This window comes from Topomyia yanbarensis, chromosome 1 (genome assembly GCF_030247195.1).
Source record: "Topomyia yanbarensis strain Yona2022 chromosome 1, ASM3024719v1, whole genome shotgun sequence".
In the NCBI taxonomy this organism is placed as follows: domain Eukaryota; kingdom Metazoa; phylum Arthropoda; class Insecta; order Diptera; family Culicidae; genus Topomyia; species Topomyia yanbarensis.
The window spans coordinates 216,674,043-216,688,287 of record NC_080670.1 but is presented as its reverse complement, the minus strand read 5'-3'; the positions used below and the strand labels follow the sequence as shown (position 1 = coordinate 216,688,287).

Here is a 14,245-nt window from a genome sequence, read left to right as displayed (position 1 = left end):
CCCAAACATTTGGAGAGGTTAAGGTTGTCCTATCTCGAAGGGACCAAATGACAACTCTCACGTCGGTTTGATGGAAGAGAATATCTCACTTCTCTACAGTGCTTCGCTGAATGATGTGGTCCTGCTGTGATTATAACAAACCCCCCCCCCCTCCGTTTCTTGGTCTGCCGATGACAATCACATTTATCTACATCCCCTCCCATGTTGACTACAGCAAGTGCAGTGCTAATCGAAGGAATGGACTTCCGCAGGTTCGGGTTATCTACACAGACATGGATGCTGCTTTTGATAAAATTGATTATAACGTTCTACTCTACAAACAATTGCGACTAGGAGCTTCGAGTAGACTGTCGTGTCGTTCAAGCAACTTAGGCTTGGTTCGAGTCTTTTTCTCCCGTTTACAGGCACGTCTGACGCTCCACAGGAAAGCAACATAAGCCCACTAGTGTTTGTTATATTTTTGAACGACGTGACGTTAGATCTAGACTAGTTATAGGCACCCGAATCTACCGTTGGTTCGTCCCAAGGACCCGATAAAATTCGAGTACCATATCAGTTGTTCTGAGTAGAGTGTACCAAATAACGGACCTTGGGTTCTCCTAAATCAAAAAACTTTTTCCACTCTTTCTAGTCTAAGGCTAATCGGTAGGGCTTCGTCTTAAAAATAGCCAAAGATTTCATGAGTCTACATTGTCTTAAGAAGTTGTGTCTCTCCAATTTTGAAAAATTCATCTTTTGTCTGGCCGTCAAATGACGTTCCGTGTGACCTAAGAACCGTTTCAAAAAAGGTCAATTTGATCCATTGCATCGAAATAGATGTGATCTGACGGGCCTCGAAACCTTTGACGAATTCGTAAGGCTCAACAAGCAACCTTCTTCGTAAATTGCTAAACGACGATATCGACTTCTCTCACCTTTTTTTCTTACTTGATTTTCGTGCCAAAGCAGCATTCGCTGTTACAACCAGGATTTTATGGAACTCTGTACGGATGTATATTATCCGACGGTTAAGTAGTAAGTTTGGCCGCTTCGCACTCCAGTTGGTTTAGGTACAATCCCACGTCTGTGGTCACGTCTTCCTTCGGAAGTAAAGCCGTTAGTCCTGGTCCACGTGTCCTTGGGCCGATATCTAGGCAACAGATGGTGGAATCACTTCTTTTGCTAGACTCTCAGTACGAACGAAAACCGACGGAAATGAATAAATAAAAAACCTAAGTTTTAGGTACCTGGGATTTTGTTACTGAACACTCTGCGATACACTAAATATTGGGAGTCGAACATCATAATTAAGCGCATTCCGCAAATATAACCAAAAATTTCATGAACACTACACATGGGGGACGAAATCCCAAGATGCCTTCTTACTACTGCACCCTATGAATGCGCATCCGCATGCTTCTCGTTCGACTACCGATCCGCGAATAATAATCAAAAATACAAGCGGCACATCCCAATATTCGATTAGGTCCTTTATGCGCCGTATATTGACGGCTCTACTTGAAATAGACTAGGCAATTTCGTTTTTTCCGAGAGATTTTCGGAGAGTTAGTTTTTACATTGTTTATAGAAGTCATAGGAACTTTGAAATTTAGTACAATATTGGTGAATATTTTTCCAACTCATTAGTGTAGTTACAGTGTTGTTCTGTTCAGTTAAATTCATTTCCGTTTTATCCGATGTTTTGTAAATCTATATTGAATAGAACGTCGTAGTGATGACAAAAACATTATTAGTGAGAATCTGAATTCTTAACATACAAAAATACGAATTCTTTTTTGATGAAACAAGCTGACGCGGTCTTGATTCGCCCTTCAGGCTTTTGAGGGTGGAATTTGTATTTTGGGTTTTGGGATGGGATGGGATTGATTTTTTTTGTGCCGAATATCTTGAATCTGCGTGTTTGTCAATTTGAAAGGGGGAGACAAAACCAGAAAATCGAAATGACATCGTATCTCGGCAAAGGACGAATTGAAGGCTACATTCTCCATTCCGATCCCGTCTCGGACATTTTCTGTGTCCTGAAAGGTAGGATCTTCAAAGGAAGTTGTTAGATTCGAGATGGTACTGGGTCTTGGCGTCTCATACATTTCAAGGGAATTTGGCGTCGGGGTGTGGGTTAGATTTCGAGGTTTTTGGAGGGTTCCTCCTTTGGAGATATTCATTCGGTGGGGACTTTCAGATATTGACCACTGTGAGTGCTGTTCGTGTCCGAATGGACTGCATAGATTTTAATTCCAGTTTATTTGAAAACATTTTTGACAACTTTGTTTTTTTGGTACAAATTGATTTACACAAGTTGACAGATGGGCTCTGATTTTGAGTGGCGTTTTTCGGTGCGCTTTTCGCGGTGTGTCCGTTTTGAACTCTTAGGATGACTATTTTTACTGGTACCCTAATATGCAGTGTCCACGCTTTCCTGTACCCGAGACCTCGCAAGTATAAAAACGTCCCCGTGGATAGTTCAACATGTCAGCACTTACAAATTTATTAACACGATTATACGGACATACAAGCGCCCACAATCATGAATCGATCGCACAAAGAGGCCCCAAGCCATTGCCATATCAACCTTGCCCATTGCTGTTAATTGGACCAATCTCCAAAAAAAGCTCATACAGTAGACAAGTTTCAGGGTGCCATAGCCGAAAATACTGGTGATATGGGGAACTTACACTCTTCTAGCATCTGAACCGCACACTCTAAAGTATTCGACAGCAACTTGTGCAGGCGAAGTTACTTACACGCATTAACATGTGATCAAAAACGTTTATATACAAACGCTTAAGCACTTCGCGATAATACAAACCTGATCGCAAACGTGAACATGCAATTATGGTCGCATACGTGATCAGATAGACACACTCGCACTCAAACGTACAAAAAACCACTCTCACGCAATTAAGAAAGATACACGCAACATTCAATCGAAATTATGTGATAACATCATAGCGAATACGCAAACGAGCGTATACTAAAAACACTGGACTGGCAACCGGACGAAGTACGTTTCCACCGTAAAACTAGCGATTTCTATGATCACCTTGGTTCTGCGCTGTCATTGCTCACATAAACCTGCATGGTCTAGCCCCTTTGGTTAAAATGTATGGAACCCGTTAACCTCTAACACGGCCCTTCCAGGCCATAAAGTACATAAACAAAAAATAACTATGCGCCAGGATTGCCATTGATTTTTTTTTCAAATGCACTAATATTTGCCAAAAAATACGGAAAGAAACTGATTTCTCAAAATACGAATCAATTGTAGATGAATAAATGAAATTTAACTGTCCAGTCTCGTTGTCAGCGCAGGGAGCCATCTTGCGCTCAAACCACTGTATTCACCTATGACGGTAGGATTCTTGCGTGTCTTTTTTGTCAGTAGACTATGGGAAATCGTAAACACCACAGTAATTCTAATGTCTATAGCCGTCACTTTTTCTAAATTTTCAATTCTAACATCAAATGGCAACGATAATTCTAGTACAAAAGTACAAAATGTGTACTTTGCCGGTAAAGAAAAAGTGTCCATATCCTTGCAACATTTTATCATTTTTATCTTAATTTTGACACAACTTTATAGTTCAAAGAGTAGTTAAAATTGACAATAATAGGTCATTTTAGCCGTAATCGACGTGGATTACGTGGATTAGAGTCTAAAGCCACGGCCACCTCTCGCCGAATTGTCAGAACAATTTTTTTTTACTTAAATCTTCGACTCTAGCAGGTTTAGGAAATCGGATCCACGACATACAGCTTTAAAAAATCGTTTACTGAATCTTGAAAACATTCTATTTTCGGATGACTGTGTTGCCGAATATGTCACTTTATCAATGCCGCTGACTGCAACAGAATAATACGTAAAATTTTCGATTACTCTTATGAAATGGCTTATATGAGACGCTATGCCTAGGCGATATGTCATCTGAAAGCCACCTAGGGAGCGATAGGATACATCAGTCGCTTTCTCACCGCACGAACGTCATTGAGAATGCTAGTAGCAACGTAACGTAACGGATTTCCGTATTTCACTAGATTTTTTTTTTGTTGCATTTCGAATTATTTCGTCATGCCAAATCGTGTAGACGTTCCTTAATTTTATCATCGTCCATCTATACGACTATCTTGTTTTTACCGTTATCATACTCGACGTCGCATTGCATATTGCCTCGGGTAAACTATTGATCGTTATCAGCGCAATATTGCGCGTATGATGGAGTTGTATATGGAACACCTACGTAAGCTTAAGCTCCATGTAAACCTTTATTTATTGTTCCTCCTCGCCCACTTTAGATTGAAGATGAGTTTGGCGAAAGACAATTGGAATGGTATTTTCCCATAGTAGGGGCGCAATGAGAATATGCTGTATGTACGGTGTATAAGGAACAAAGTGGGGTTGGTAGGATTTTTTAGTTTTCCATGCTATTTAGAAGCGTAGTGTAGCTTCTGGTCTGATCGAGGAGAGAAAATAGGCTGAAGCTGCATATTTTGATGCGATGAGTTTGGTCTGTGGTATCGTGGTATCGTGAACAAACTGTTGAAAATGTTGCAAACAACTTTGTAGAAGACGTCAACTCTGCTATGTATTTAGGAATACAAATAGGAATAGTTTCTTTTTTCTAAATGCGTGTCAAAAAGGAAAGTACCCTTCCAGTTGCAAATATCACTATTAAAGATATAAAATTCAATAATAATCACAGTCGTGAAGCCTACAAAAAACTAGTCCGTTCGTGAAAAAATCAAAAATTTTAAAACATTCAAAGCACTAGCGCAACGTAAACCATCCAAGCAACACCAGTACATCCGGTTGCTAGGCAACGACAACACGGATCACTTCGATTACAACCAATTGTTATTTTCCTGCTGCGTTTCGTTTTGCTACTGGTAGAAGCTAATGAAACAGTATCTGTCTATTTTTTTTTATTACAATTTTTGTTCTTTTTCGTTCATTTGTGTAACCCAACCCAACCAACAGCTATAGTTATACTTTATTTTTTTATCACCTAACATGTAGAGCCACGTATTGCTTACTAAACTGATATGTGTGTAACGTGCTTTTGATCGCCCGTGTTTTGTTTTCTTTGTTGTCGTTTGTGCCATTTTTTACGTTCATTTTGGAAGATTCATTGTGATTTGGAAAAAAAGCAAAAAAAAGTTCATTCGCGCACGCACGCATCGACTCGACCCCAGTTCCAAAACGTCACTGGAAACTGCCACCACCGGTAAGAAACTGGTGGTTTTCAATAACCTAGTTTCGTTCAATATTTTATCTATTATCTAGAAGTTGTTTTGTTTTTTTTTTGTTATTTTACCGTTTTTTTTTCTTCAGTGTTGTTTAATATATCATTCACGTATAGATATGAAACATTGAGATTCTTTATCTGATTGGTTTGTTTTTTGTGTGTCTAGGAGTTTTTGTTTTCTTGAGAAAAAGAGTTGACGCTGCTGTATGCTTTGTTTTTGTTTGGTTGTTTCTATTACTATTGAGAGAAAACAGCTTTATATTTACAGAAAATTTCTTCAAACATGTTTTTTTGCGTAGCCATTGTGAATTTTAGTTTTTTTTATCTGCGCTGACAACAAAACATTTAACCTTCTCTTCTGTTTAGTTTAGTTTATTTGTTTTGGTTTGCTTTTACTTGTAGGTTCAAATTTCTGGTTATGGCAGCAGCAGACATATCCCGGTAAAATGGTTTTCTTCTCTGCGGAAGTGGTTTTCAAACGACATTTAAAGCTGTTTATTTTATCATATAAAGTTCTCTAGCTTCTGATTTTTGGTTGTCTGTAGTCCAGTATTCGATTACTATTTGTGAATGGGTTTTGTCATCCAGCGTCATAAGACTTACATTTTTTCTCACATCACGTGCGCCATTATTGTACGCGCTGTAACACTGAAACAATTTCCTTTTGTTTGTATTTCCATGGGTTATCTTTTTCGCCGTGAAAATGCTCCTAAAAATAACTTACACTTGTTCCTCTCTCAAGTATAGATTTGCTCATAATTGACTAGTTTAGATAGTTTTCCTTCGGCGGAGATGCTAATGTTTACAAAAATTATCCCGACCGTGTGTTTGTTCAAAACTTTTCGAACCCCAATCAAGCCGTCGGCAGACCCCTTGCACCATTCTATTTCATGTTGACCTATACAATATATATCTTTCAAAACAAAAACTTTCCCCTCCACACACAAACATCGCCTACTTTGTCCAACCAACAAAAACAAAAGTATAGATGAAAGCTATTTGGTTCATAACGATTTCGCCTAAATTAAATTCCTTTCTGTCATCTCTTTTTCGCCAACACGCGACGTAACGAGCAAACATAAAACGGTAACATTTTTTTATATGCCTCTTATAATTTTCCTGGCGCTAGGGTAAAACAGCAAACATCGGCGGACGGGCGGTCGGTGGTGCCATTTCATCTGTGGATGATTTTTTTTTCTCTGGGTTCATATTTGCGCTCTCCTTTCACAAACGAAACAATGAACAAGGTAGAGTGGGACGACCTTTTATTCTTTCACGAGCTGAGAACGAGCAACCATCAGCGTACGTGGCTTTAATTAAAGATACGACTGTACGACGATATGGGACGATGGAGACGCCCGGTGCTGTTTAAATATTCTGCTGCAATCTCATCGGGCCAACCCGGAAGGGACCGAAGCTTTTCCTTGGTAAAGTAGTTTGTTTAGGTTAACACAATCCTGTCACGACCCGACTGCTTATCGGCCTTTCCGCTTAGCAAAACAAATATTTTCTTATCTACACTGGCAAACCAGTAAACCGAACGATAAAATACAACAAATCACGACTTGATCTTGCTTTCCCTTCCGTCCGAACGCTAAGCTAGCAGCTTTGCTGCATGGGGACAGATAACACATCAAAAGCCAGTAAAATTGTACCAGCTCTGTCTTGTTTTTTATTTCCGCATTTTCGCAGAGTTGCGAATCGAATTTAAAGTTTTCGGTTGACGTTTGTCTTGGTTTCTGCCCCTGTCGCCTGCTTAGATCGGCGGTCAGGCAGTTTTCCGTTCTCGCGAGCACTGTTTTGAACTTTTCACACGTCTGATTAATCGTTTTCTCTATTTTAAGGGGGGTTATTATGCGCTAGGAAAAATGAATTGTCACAATTTACGTTCACTTGCATGTGTTAGTTTTTTGGTTTCTCTCTTCACGTATCTGCGATATTTCACAATAAGCTGCTTGTTCTAAAATTAACTCGTGTAGGTCGTTTTTGTTTCAACTTGAACTTTCTAAAATTTTGGTTTTTTTTTTCTCTCCCTCTATCGAATGAAAGTCTTCTCATCTCTTAGGTTTTTTTTTTCGTTCGTTCATGCAAACCATCAATTCGTTTTAGGCTCCTGTACACATTGAAAATTCACTTACCAGCTAGCCTACGTTAGAACGATAACATTTGTTTGTTTTGTTTAGAGTTTTCACATGTCTTTTGGTCTACTAATACGGGTACCATTCACAGTCACGGTACGATAGATTCGATTCATTCCGTCATCGAATTGTTTGTGAATTGTTTGTTTTCTTCTTTTGTTTTCAGAAACAATTTTAAAACAAAACTGCAAATTGTCTTTAGCTACCTGGCCAGGAACGATGACAACGTCGGTTCGCTCGGTCGGCTTCGGTATCAGCCTTTGCTCTGCTGAACGTGCAATCAAAAGAAAAGTCAAACGTTGTCTTTTGGCTCTGTACAATATGTGCTCTTGGTGAATCTGAAAGACAGAGAAGGAGAAACGAAATCAAAAATTACAATTAGTCTCGACGTAGTACACTAGAAAATCTAAGATGGCCATGACTGGTTTGCTTTTCGCATTTGACACCAAGCCTCCAGCTACATTGAGAAGTGAGAGAAAGCAAAAAAGGGTCCATTCAATTAAATCCGCTAAAGGTCTTCCCCACAATCCCATTAATCTTACACTTTTGAGTTGCTACCGGAAAAGCAGGACACATACACACCCACATCTAATCAGAAAGGTTTGCCCAACTGACAGAAAAAGGGAACGGTTTCTAATTCGGCTAAAGTTAGACTCGCACGCACGAACCTGTGGAATGGTTGGCACTCTAACTTTTCACTTGGGATCCCAGTAGGCGGTGTACTCCCTTAGGATATTGAATAACTAGTCTGTTTTGTTTATATAATTTCGTTTGTTAAGATGCCGTACAGGATCCCATGTGAGCAAGTTTTTGATGGTGATATTTTCACTGGCACTACGAACATGCTGTTTCTTGTTTTGGCGATGGTTGGTAGGTATTGGGACGGTTTGTATTGGTCAAAGGAAAGCTTTGAATTTCCTATAACTTCTGAAAACAACGTAACTGCAAATGAGAACCACTATCTGCTTACTTTTTCTTTCGAATATTACGGAACACCAAGTAACTATCGGAGAAGAGAGAAAACAGGGAGAGGCTATCATTTGCTGTTATATTGTTTACAGTGGTAGAAGATTTTCAATTTATCAGACTCCTTGATTCGAGGATTTTTGATTATATTTTTCTGTAGCTGTTTGCAGAAACAGGTATTTAGATTTTAAAATTGCGGCTTTTTTCATTTCGTGATTTGTTTGCCTTTAATAATCTATTATTTCTTCTTGCATTAGCCAAATATTCACCGATGCTGCCAGAATGATTTCTAACAAAAGCTAAACGACATTTACTCATTCATAAGCCCTAAGCAGAAGGACAAGAATAACAGTGATAGAAATATGAAGAAAATGGAAAATGTTTCGGAGACGCTGGAACAAATACAACAGGTGAAGAGGACCAGAGCAATCAAAGAGTATCGACAAAGTTGGAGGGGGTCTGGCAACAAACTGCCATGGACTGAATGAACTGTAGACGAATTCTGGATATAGCAAAGGACATCATGACCTTAGACTGATTGGTAAAGTAAGTGTATGATGACGACTTTCCGGGAAAGCAATTTCCAGAACATGCATAAATAATAGTCCGTAGTGATAATATCACAGTATGACACAGTTTAGTTTAAACTAGGATAAACTATAGAATTTCTTCGAAATTGCGGTGGAATAGTGTCAACGTCCAGGACGAGAGAGTTTTAACGAAGAGAATAACCGATGAGATTCTCGTCGTAGAAGTTTAATGATTCGGAGTCGACGACGTGCCAAATATTTTCCAGTGAGTTTTCTGTGGAAAGCTGAAGGAAGGAATAATTGGAACGAAATCATTTAGGCTTCAAGAAAGGCTAACAGAAGAGGATCCAGTTATAAGTAGTAGTTCCGGAGATTCTACAAATATTGTATGGACTTCCGATCACAACTTCTCTACATGCTCCTGACAAAGAGCTGCAAAGCAGCGCAACCGATATCAGCGCAGCTATCAGCTAGTAGCTGACCATATCCAAGAAAAGAATTATCTCCACTGTTAACCAGTTGCCGAATTGCAAAAAACTGCTCTGCAGACCTTAATTGAGCTCAAGGCACTACACATGAACGCATCGCAGAACATGTGGAGGTCGAATTGGCAGACCTATTTGGAAATTCCCTTGAAGCGATACCAGAGGACTACGTGATAGATGTTGCTGCATTCGGGAAAAAAATCCGTCAGGCAGTTTCCGAAGACATTTAACAAAATCGTCAAGAACCACAGCGTAAATGATTGCTTCAACAGTGCAGCTATCTGAAATGAGAACTTAAATTCAGTGAATGAATAAGAGCTGCACTGCCAGTGACTTTGTTGCCCCGCAGACATGCAACAACCATAGAATAAACGCCTACTGTAACGCACCGATTGCACGACAGTAGCAGAGAACGATAGGTTGTCTGTCGTAGCTTTTCGCGTTTAAAAGGTAAACAAAAAACTATCATTTCCCCAACGAACAAGCACAGAAAGAGATCACTCGATCATACAATCCCGCTCAGTTGCAGCATCAGTTCCAGCCATTTTAACAATGAATCCAACCTGTCACCTCATAAATGAAAGTACAAAGTCACCATTCTACGAAGCACTCTACATAATTGCTATAGTAATTTCGCCATTTGAACACGCGAGCATCTCTTCCAACGGAGAGTTCACAAATGAGGATGCACCAGCAGCCGCGATGAATGGGTGCACACATATTATTGTCCCGTTTGACGCGCGTGTTTTTTTTTTTGCCAGGAATGGCACCTGCATTTCCATGCAGATGCATTGCATCAACACGAAACGTGAAATTATGAATTACCATTTCACTGCCGCTTCTTCGTTCCTTTCCAATGACAGATTGACAGCCTCGAGCGAGTCATTCACCCGAGGAAAAATAACATCAAAGCAGACTATGTGCGTCGTAGAATGCCAACGTGGAATTGTTCTGAACGTACGTTTCGGCACGTAGCACGTTTCCGATGAACGATTAACTGTCGGGTAGAATGTTATAGAAACAGAACGCAACCCGGCTCTGATTTGGCTATTCAATCTCCTGACCCGATACTATGTTGAGGCTGGTAAATTAACCTCAGAAACCTCAAAAAACAATTTCATTCGAACTGAGCGTGAACTGAATACCTTTTTCGGCAACCTTTCGACGGAAACAGACGAACTTTTGGACTTTATTATTTTCCAGGTTGCTGATTGAATAAATTGTGGGCTAGCAGCTCATGATGGGTTGTTTTGAGGATTCAGATTTATTTTATTCAAACCAATGCTAATTAGTTTAGTGCTTTGAAAATGACTCTTCACCGCTTCCCACCACGGAGCTGGTAAACTGGCAAACTGGAAATGGAACCTTGAATACGGATGGCTGGTTGGAATTAAAAAGTTCCCATTTTCTGATTTGACATAGCATATGTGCTTGAAAAATAGAAACCCTCATCTCATATTTTTCACCGTCACTATTCTATGCTCGCTGCTACTGTTCCGCGCCATTCCACTTCGACTGCCGGGCAAAAAATCATTAACCCAGCATCACCGGGACCAAGAATCGTGGTCTGAACTGAACGGTTGAGATTTTTATCAGGTGGAAAAATACGAAGGTTAACCAAGTGAAAACTGAACACGTTTAGCACCGGGTTGCTTTGATGGGTTCCGATTTTACTACAAATTACATCAAACAATGGTTAAAGATTGCGAACCGAACACGGACTACAGGCTTCAAGTGTCTCAACCACACATAAAAACCTCTCTGAAGTGCCTCATAAACCAGAAACCCTGGGGAAATCCAATCCGGCAATTTTTCCTTCCCCTGACGGTGGAGCTGATATCGATTACCAAAGCCACCGGAGCCATCCCTCGTCGTCCCGAAATAATACCGGGACCAGCAACAAGTAAAAGATAAAAGGATACTTAGATACTGGTTTTTATCGGATACCCTCCGCCTTCGACGAAGACCAAGCGAAGAACGATGATACCACAATCAATCATCATCCCCAATCCCCTCCTATCAGAGAGAGAGAGACGGGCCTGTTGCGCTTCCAGTTTGGTTTCACCTTAATCCCTAACCATGTTTTTCTAATGTCGGATTTCCATTTGCACCCCCGCCGTCCTCCTCAAAACCCACACGCACAATCGCTGCCTGTTGAACCGCAACCCACTCGCAACCGGTAACTGATCGCAGTGTAACCATTACTTCGCTTCTTCGCTTCAGTTTGGACTTGACTGGACAAAGTGACCGTCATCGCACCGCACCATCATCATCATCCCATCGCACCAACCCACCGTCATCGTAGTAGGCTTTTGAAGAAAATATCCGTACACGTGCTGTCCCATCACAAAAACTCACACACGCACACGCTCAAATTTGGGTCCAGGTCAACCCCCCCGGTCCCGCCCCAACAATATTGAAGGAAAAGTAAAAGTCATTTCATTTCGGGATGATGTTTTGGTCTCCCTTTTTCTATTTATCTCTAACTCGCCGTTGCTGTCCCGGGGATGGATGATTTCATGATGGACAGGCTAAAAAATGATAGCAAACAATGGTGGCAGTGGTAACCTTTTAACTTGATACGAAACGAACGTCCTTGCTACGAAATGGAAGCCATCGGTATAGTAACGTTGTGACTCAGTATGGAATTTTCTGTGTTCTTTGATTTTTAGGTTTCTGACTGAGATTTTAAAAACACTCATCCAGTTTTGAATCCTTTGAATATTTTAATTCGTAGGTTCTAGAATAATTGGGCTCTTGCATTCTTTGAATCCTGGATTTCTGGAACCCTGGGTTCGTACATTCCTTGAATCTTGGATTTTTGGGCGTTATAATATCTGGATTTTTGGATTTCAAGGTTCCTGAATGCCTGGAATTTTAGACTCACGGATTCCTGAATTATCAGATTCCTGGTTTATTGGACGCTTAGATCCGTGAATTTATAGATCATCGGACGCTTAGATTTTTAAGTTTTTGGATACTGAATTCATGGATACCTGTGTTGCAGGATTGCAGGATTCCTGGATGGCCAGATTTCTGGATTCCTGGATTTTTGGATTCTTAGGCTCGTAGATTCCTACATTCCTAGCCTATTGGAGAATTAAATTCCTAGACTTCTAGATTGTTGAACGCTTAGACTTGGACTCATGGGTGCCTGGATTCCTGAATTCCTAGATTCCTAGCTTTCTAACTCTAGATTCTAACTTCGTAGCTTGCTAGATTCCTAGCCCTGAATTTCTGGACAACTGGAATATTGGTCTCCTAGATTCCTGCTTTCTTGGATCCCAAATTCGTGGATTGCTGGGTTCTTGGGTCGTAGATTCCTGAATTCCTGGCTCATTGGACGCTTAGATCGCTGGATTTCTAGATTTTCGGACGCTTAGATTTTTGAATTCTTGTATACTAAATTCATGATTTCCTGGATGTCCGGCTTTCTTGGTTTTGGATTTTGGGATTCCTAGATTCCTGTTTTCATAGATTTCCGCATTCCTGGTTTATTGGATGCATAGAAATCCTGGATTTCTAGATCATCGGGGACTTAGATTTTTGGAATCCTGATTTCCTAACTTCCCAACTTCGTAGCTTACGACACTAGAATTTCTGGATTCCTGGATTTTTGTATTCCTAGATTTATGAATTCCTGGGTTCGTAGATTCCCGCATTCCTGGTTTATTGGACGCCCTAGCTTCCCAACTCCGTAGCTTACTAACTTCCTATTTTCCTAGCTTCCAAGTCCTGGATTACTAGACTTCTGGATTCCTGAAATTTTGAATTTCTGGATTCCTGAATCCTTGGATCATGAATTCATGGATTCCTAGGGTCGTGGATTCTTGAAATCTTGGTTCACTGGATGTTTCGATCTCTGGATTTCTAGATTATTGGACGCTTAGATTTTTGAATTCTTTGATGCTAAATTCCTGGATTCCTGTATTTTTGGATTGCAGGATTCCTCTTTTCTGGATTTCTAGATTGTTGGATTCCTGGACTGCTAGATTCCTGGGTTTGCAGATTCCCGTATTCCCGGTTTGTAGGACGTATTGAAGTCCTAGATTTCTAGATTATCGGACACTTAGATTTTTGGATTTATAGCTTCCTAACTCTCCAACTTCGTAGCTTACTAGCTTCCAAGCCCTGGATTTCTAAATTTCTGGATTCAAAGTATTTTGGATGACGGAATTCCTGCATTACTGGATCCTGGGGTCGTAAATTCAAGAATTCCTGGTTCATTATACGCTCAGATCGATGGATTTCCATCGACCGCTTGGATTTTTGAGTTCTTAGGTTCCTGGATGTCCTGATTTCCGGATTCCTAGATTTCTGGGTCCGTAGATTTCCGTATTTCTAGTTTATTGGACGCCCACAAATCCAGAACTTCTACATTATAGGACGCTTAGATTTTTGGAGTCCTGAATTATTGGATTTCTGAGATTTTTGATTCCTAACTTCCTAGCCTTGTAGCTTCCAAGTGCTGGATTTCTAGGCTTCTGGAATTTCAGACTCTTGGATTCCTGAATTCTTGGATCCTGCGGTCATGGATTTTTGGGGTAGTAGATTCCTGAATTCCTGGTTTTTGAACGCTTAGGTCCCTGGATTCTACATCATCAGTCGCTAAAATTTGTGGATTCTTGGATACTGATTTTTTGGATTCCTGTGCTCCTAGATTTCAGGATTCTAGGATGTTCGAATTTTTAGGAATTCTGAGTTTCCGGATTCCTGAATTTTTAGACTTCTAGATCCCTGTTGTTCCGGGATTCCAAGATTCGATTTTTGATTTTTAGCTGCTAAGATGTCCGATTTTTGGATTCCTTTGATTTTTAGATATTTGTATAGCTCTGCTTTTATTTTGATTAAAACGAGAATAAACCATATTTTCCCAAGTGAGACTA

At 40.2% G+C, this 14,245-nt stretch overlaps 1 protein-coding gene across 2 annotated transcripts in view; it reads right to left on the bottom strand.

Annotated features, from left to right (window-relative positions):
- Nucleotides 1-2,314: 2,314 nt before the first annotated feature.
- The window catches only part of LOC131692868 (uncharacterized), a 194,879-nt gene continuing 182,948 nt past the window's right edge, over nt 2,315-14,245 (bottom strand). For both annotated transcript variants that reach the window (XM_058980209.1, XM_058980218.1), the window contains one exon: nt 2,315-7,716. The gene's annotated coding sequence lies outside the window, so the exon portion shown is untranslated. The remainder of the gene's footprint in view (nt 7,717-14,245) is intronic.